Source organism: Galeopterus variegatus, unplaced genomic scaffold (genome assembly GCF_000696425.1).
Source record: "Galeopterus variegatus unplaced genomic scaffold, G_variegatus-3.0.2 Scaffold1650, whole genome shotgun sequence".
NCBI classification, from domain to species: Eukaryota; Metazoa; Chordata; class Mammalia; order Dermoptera; family Cynocephalidae; genus Galeopterus; species Galeopterus variegatus.
This window is the reverse complement of record NW_007727761.1, coordinates 61020-68028: the sequence shown is the minus strand read 5'-3', so window position 1 is coordinate 68028 and position 7009 is coordinate 61020.

Below are 7009 nucleotides of genomic sequence, written 5' to 3'. Positions count from 1 at the left end.
AGGGGACTTTAACCATCTGATCACTAGGACAACAGAAATGATTTATGTATGTGCTCAGTGCCAGGTAGAAGGGATATAGTAGTGAACAAAACAGAAAAATAGACACAGCTCTCGCCCTCATGAAGTTCTCAGTCTAACGCAGCTGATCACTAGGACAACAGAAATGATTTATGTATGTGCTCAGTGCCAGGTAGAAGGGATATAGCAGTGAACAAAACAGAAAAATAGACACAGCTCTCGCCCTCATGAAGTTCTCAGTCTAACGCAGAGACAGGTAGTAAACAAATAAATAGGTAATTGTGAATGTGATGTGTTTTAAAGGAAACAGGAAAAGCACAGGATACTATGAGAAAGTAAAAAGAGACTTGTTTGAGCAGGATTTTTAGGATCACCTTTCTGAAATGGTGAGAGATGAGAGGGAGCCTGCCGTATAAAGAGTGTGGGAACAGCGTTCCAGAATGAGGGAACAGCAAGTATCATGCTGTATCATGTGCCATGCTGTATGGCGGAAGTGTAGCATGTTCAAGGGACAAAGATTAGGCAAATTACGTCTGGAGGAAAATGAGTAATAGGTGATCACGACCAAAGATGGGTAGAGAGGAGGCCATTGGGGCCCGGCCACACAGAGCCCTGTAGGCTACGGAAGAGAGCTTGGGCTTGATCTAAGTGGGATGGGAGCCCACTGAAGGGTTGTGAACAGGGCAATGATGTGACCTGATCTAATCTACATCTCTAAAGATCACTCTGGCTGTGGTGGGGAGAGTGGACTGACATAGGGCAGAGCGGAAGCTGGGAGACATGGCAGCTCTTGCTAAGTTAACATCAAGGGTGCACAGATGAGGAGGCTATTTCTCCCTAATAAAGACATCTAGAAAGGCTTTGAGGAGGGGATTTTACCCCAAGGTGAACGTTGGACAGGCAGAAAGGCAGGAGAAGGCTGCATTCTCCACTCCAGGCTTTTTCCTCAAATAAAGGAAAATCTTGTATTTCCCTTTTCTGCCTCAGAATCTAGAAAGAGATGCCCATTCATCAACAATGCCTTCCAAGACACCTACTGTGTAGCATTAAACAACACTAACAACAAACCAATCAGCAGCTTCAAGTGTGAATAACTCAATGATGTAAAATTTGACATAAATTGATCTGGCTGAGCCTCACAAATTTTCTCCTGAGGCTGACAACGTCAGCAACTCTAAGTCTGATCCCCACTGGCTCTGAAAGGCAAGAGGACAGTAGAGAGAGGGGCAGAAAATGTCCCTGAGCAAATGGGGACATTTGCCTCTGTGATGAGCAGGATAAGTGTCGACCAAGCCAATCAGAGTTGGATTAATAGGAAAGAACCTCTCTGTTAGCTCTTTATTAGATGACCAGTCTCTCGAGGGGCAGGAGTTAACATTTTGTGAAGCACGTTGTGTTTGTTAAATACGGTGTGTCTCTACTCACCAAGGTATTCGCTTGTCAGCCCTAGTTTGCTCAGGGGCAGGAGGTGCTTCAGGGTTCCACTCATCTCTGAACACAGTCCTCATTGTTTACATCTTCCTCTCACTGGATCCTCAAAAAAATAGTCCCCTCGAGGCAAGTAGAGAAACCAAGTTTAGAAACTGTTTTGTTTTTGTTTCTGCGTGGTTGCTTTGCCTATTCGGCATCCATTCTCCAATCCTATGATAAAAGCACCCTAATTTTTCTTGGGGATCCCAACTTAGGCTATGTGGTTTAGGTGGCACTAACCTCCCACCCAAGCTGCAGGGACAGAAGATTTGTGATCTGGGTTTGGCTTGTTTCTGAATCCCATCACCATCATGACCACCCCCTACCTCTTCATAGTGATTGATTCCGGGTGTGCACATAATCTAAATCCATCCAATCAGATAATCCCATGACTCTTGCTGGGACACTAGAGAAAAGGACATTCTCTTTTCTCTGGACTGGGACCTATGAGGATGTCATTCTGGAGGTTCTAGAGGCCAGTGAATCCTGTCTGAGAATGTGACCAGTGCAGAAAGAAGCAGAGCCAAGAGATAGAGAGAGAAAGCCTGAATCTTGTGACATCATTTGAGCTCCTGGATATAGCCATACCTAATATCCAACCTCTTTAGGGGTGTGTTTTCTGACTGTCACATGGAGGCAAAGCAATGCAAGGACAGGAAACAGGCAACCTAATTTCCAGGACAGTGCTCTTACCTGCCTGGTGTTCCAGATGACTTTATCCAGCCACACATACAAACTCAACTAATCCGTGTGTGGCTTTATGGTCTGCTAAGAGAGGGATATTTCAAAACTAAAAACTTCTGATCATAGCAGTGTTTTATCTAGCTGAGCTGTGGAAGGAACCCTGAAGGTCATATCATTGAATAGTTTTCAAAGATTTTAGCAACTACTTGTTTCAAATGAAGTCTTAAGCAGAGATCCTGTGTGTAAGAAATAAAAGCAGAATCTTGCTACTGCAAATGTATTTTATTTTTTGTTAAAAGCTTTTAATATTTATTTTTAAAATCAATGAAGACCCAAATTTTAATGTAGTTGTTTCCAAGGTATAAAGTTTGATTATATAATATATTTGCATGTGTGGAGGGGTTATCACTTTTTTTTAATAGTTAAAAATACTTTTTAAATAATTGGGGTAAATGAAAAAGTCCCTCAGATCTTCTCCATCTTTCTGTGGGCTTCCAAGTTTTAAAAAAAAAAGGACATTTGAGTTTGTCTGGCTTTGTCAAAGGTCTCCTTTTGGTGTCTAGTCGTTCTAACTTCAGAGAGAGGATCCTTTTTTCTTGTGCAAGAAAATAAAGTCTAAGTGTATGCTAATGTTCTAGAACGGTGCTTTTCAAACTTTAATACATGTACAAGTATATGAATCACCCAAGGATCTTGCTAAAAACGTAGATTCTGATTCCACAGTTCTGAGGTGGGGGTGGGGGGGACCTGAAATTCTGCATTTCTAGCAAGCTCCTGGGTGCTGCCAATGTAGCTGATCCACGGACCATACTTTGAGTAGCCAGACTCTAGAACACACAATAAAAGAGTATCATGAATATATCTGCTGAGGGAGGGAGATGAGAATCACTACCAAACTCTAATTTCAAAAGCAAATTGAAAATATCTGAAATAACATGTATCAAAATGTTACAGAAAGTGGTGGGATTACGATAAATTTTTAATTTCTTCTTTATGCCTTTCATTTTCAAATTTATCTATAATGAACATGTATTACTAGGCAATAAATAAGTTTAAAATTAAATAACTGAATTAAGAAAAATCTAAAACACTCACCTATTTTTAAAATAAAACTTTTATCCGACATGGAGAGAACATCAGAAGCACTTTCCCAGAACCAACAGAGTTGGAAAGCAACAAGTCTTGTCCTCTTTCTGCAACCCTGGATAGATGGATAGGGTGGGGCCCAGAAAGGGAAGAGCCCTGCCCAAGTTTCATAGCCAGTTTTCAGCAGAGCCAGGACTATGATATTAGAGATCTGGGTGACACGGTGCAAGCCCAAGTCCACAGTCTGAAAAGTTCATCCAGCACACAGCGGCTTTCTATGCAGGGAATTTGATCCTGGCCCCATCCCCACAGCAGGGGGAGCGTGAGCCTGGGCCTGCAAGACCATTTCTGAACCACTGACTGACTGTCCCAGCCCAAGCCTCCTGGAAAATGCCCAGCTGTCCCCAAGGAGGCCATCTGATCTGGCTTATCCCACTTTACAGAGAGTGAAGGCCACACCCCATAGCCTTGAGTTCAAGGCCTCAGCCATCCCCGCTCTGCTTCTCCATCTCATCATACCTCACCCCCAGTACCCCCACCTCGCGGGCCTCCTTGATGCACTATTCTCCTGGTTTGATCCACCCTTCCCCAACCCTGCAGACCCTTCCAGGGCTTGAAGACTCCCTGCGGTCCAGCTGGCTCTCCCTCCTCTGCATGTCCTCCCAGGTGGTCTCATTTACTCCTGAGGTTCTGGCAGGGGTGCTGGAGCCACCACCTTCTTCAGAGAATTGCCCTGAGACAAACTGGAATCACCTCTGTATCAGGGGACCACCAGGCAGACGCCACTGCCTGACACAGGCTATGGAGGGACCCAGCCCCCTCCTCTCAAGACAGGACTCTTTTGTGGTGCAACTCATGTTCTATGTCCCCGCTCACACGCCACCACCGTGGGGCTGGGCTGGAGCTGAGACCATGTCCTGTCCTTCTTCTCTCACTGCCTTGCAGGTTTTACCTGATTGCTGCCCCAGTGAATCCCCATCTCGGGTTCCACTGTTAGAGCACCCAACCCAAGACTCATCCTCCGGGTCAAGTGCGGATTCTTCAGGGAGGCCTCGCTTGAACCCCTGGGCTGGGTCACAGCCCTACCCTAACGGCACCCTGTTGTTTTCCTTTATAACACATAGCACAGTTGTAATCAAATCATCATCTGTGTGATTACCTGTTTACCATGTGTCTCCCTCATGGAGACTCTAAACTCCATAAGAGCAGGAGCATGTCTTTCTTGCTCCCACCTTATGCCAGCACCTAGCACCATTGTAATCAAATCATCATCTGTGTGATTACCTGTTTACCATGTGTCTCCCTCATGGAGACTGTAAACTCCATAAGAGCAGGAGCATGTCTTTCTTGCTCCCACCTTATGCCAGCACCTAGCACCCCCTGGCACATAGTAGGCCTGCAACAAATATAGGATGGAAGCAGAAAGGAAGGAAGAGAAGAAGGAGGAAAGTAGGAAAGGAAGGAAGGAAGAAAGGGAGGGAGGGAGGAAGAAAAGAAGGTCCTTTTGTTGCCTCTTTCTTATTTGATTGAGGGACTTGGGTTTATTTTTGTCATGGCCAGGATCTGAGTCCAAAGAACTTTTTGGGTTGGCAGCCACCAGCACCATGGCTTGGACTTGCTGCCCTCCAGCAAGCAGCCCTGAGACCAGGCAGCAGAGGCAGCACAGGATCCCCCCGAAGACAGCTGCCATCACCACCTCTCTCGCTTGCACATGCAGAGGCAGGCAGCTGGGGCTGCTCTGCCAGTGACCGTGAGCAAAGGAAGCCTAGGAGAGGAAGGAGGCAGGGAATCTTTTTGACGACACAGTAACAATTAGGCAATTCATTCATGCAGCAAATATTGCTTGAGGGTCTGCTCTGAGCTCAGCTCTGTGCTAGCTGTGGGGGACACATCCTTGAGTGAGATAGACCCAGTCCCTGTCCTTGAGGCACTGGGAGTCCAGCAGGGGAGACAGATGACGAACATGCACACAGATACCTAACAGATATGTAACATGTTGTCGGTGGCAACAGGTGCCACTAAGAGAGCCCAAGCAGCTCAGGAGCCAAGGGCACAGGAGAAAGGCTTCTGTGAATCATTAGTCTGGAAGCTTCTCTGAGGCAATCACAATAGAGACTAGGATAAGATGAGGGCAGGTGCCAGGCCCGGAGCAGAGAAGAGAGTTCTCCAGGCACAGAGGGAGCAGAGGCCAGGGTCCTGGGGCAGAAACCTGGTGTGTCGGAAAGCAAGAGAGGAGGCCATGTGGCTGGGCCAGTGACTGGGGGGCAGGGTAGCTAGTCTGGAAGCTTCTCTGAGGCAATCACAATAGAGACTAGGATAAGATGAGGGCAGGTGCCAGGCCCGGAGCAGAGAGGAGAGTTCTCCAGGCACAGAGGGAGCAGAGGCCAGGGTCCTGGGGCAGAAACCTGGTGTGTCGGAAAGCAAGAGAGGAGGCCATGTGGCTGGGCCAGTGACTGGGGGGCAGGGTAGGGGGGGGTTGAGGAGACAACAGGGCCAGACCAGGTCCTGAAAGCCAAGGTACTGATTTGGCTTTGACTCTGAGTGAGAAAGGGAGCCTTGAGACAATTTCCAGCAGAAAAGTGACATTACCTGAATTATGTTTCTAAAAGTATCACAAATATTTAAAAATTAATACGAGCAGCTGACATTTATTGAGCACTTAGTATATATCAGACGTCATACATGGCACTCTGACCGCATTGTTATCTTCCTGCACCCTTACAACTGCCCTGTTGCTAAAGCAGGCCCATCACATCACCTCGTTCCAAGGGGGAGATGGAGATTCAGAGGAGAGCAGCCCTCTCAGGATGTGCCCAAAGCCACAGAGCAGGTAAGTGTGAAGCTGGGGCCTGGGCCAGCTCTGTCCTACTCCAGAGCTGTAGGATTTCCCTGGCATGGTTCCCAATTCAGCAGGCCCATCACATCACCTCGTTCCAAGGGGGAGATGGAGGTTCAGAGGAGAGCAGCCCTCTCAGGATGTGCCCAAAGCCACAGAGCAGGTAAGTGTGAAGCTGAGGCCTGGGCCAGCTCTGTCCTACTCCAGAGCTGTAGGATTTCCCTGGCATGGTTCCCAATTCTGATTCCCACCAACAAGCTGTGTAACAGGTGATTGCTGTCTGGTTCTGCCACAACAGAGGCTTCTCAACCTAGGCAAAGGAGACTCGGGGAGGACCCTGGATCCAGGAGAGCTGCAGTCAAACCAGCTGTGTGGCTTTGGGGAATCGCTGCCCTTACTGGACCCCAGCTCCACCCTCTGTAAGATGAGCAAATATATCCTCCTCCCAGAATTGCAGAGAGGACACTAAGTGCAGGATGTGGGCTGGTGGCAGGTGCAGAGCAGGTGCTAACTGTGTTATGTCAGGTATTCAACCCCAAAGCTTTGGGGGCCACGTTCTAGGGATCTGATGAAACACATGTTGGGCAGGAAGAAGGGAAGGCAACCATTAGGCCTCCACAGTGGGGCTCAGCAGCAACCAGGCTGCAGGAGAAGTGATGGAGGCCTGCAGATGTGGGGAAGCACAGGTAGGACTAACCAAAGTGCACAGCCAGTTTGTTCCTCTCCTGAGATCTCCTCCCTCGTTTCAACCAGTAAGTATGCAGCAGAAGAGACTCTGCCTCCTACAGTGCAACGTTCTGCTGCAACGTTCTCCTCCCCTTCACAGCCCAGTTCAGGATCAACCCCTACCCAGGTGGCACAAAACCTGCAGTTCCACCACTATAGAACTAGTCCATCAAAGTAGGCAGTCATCTT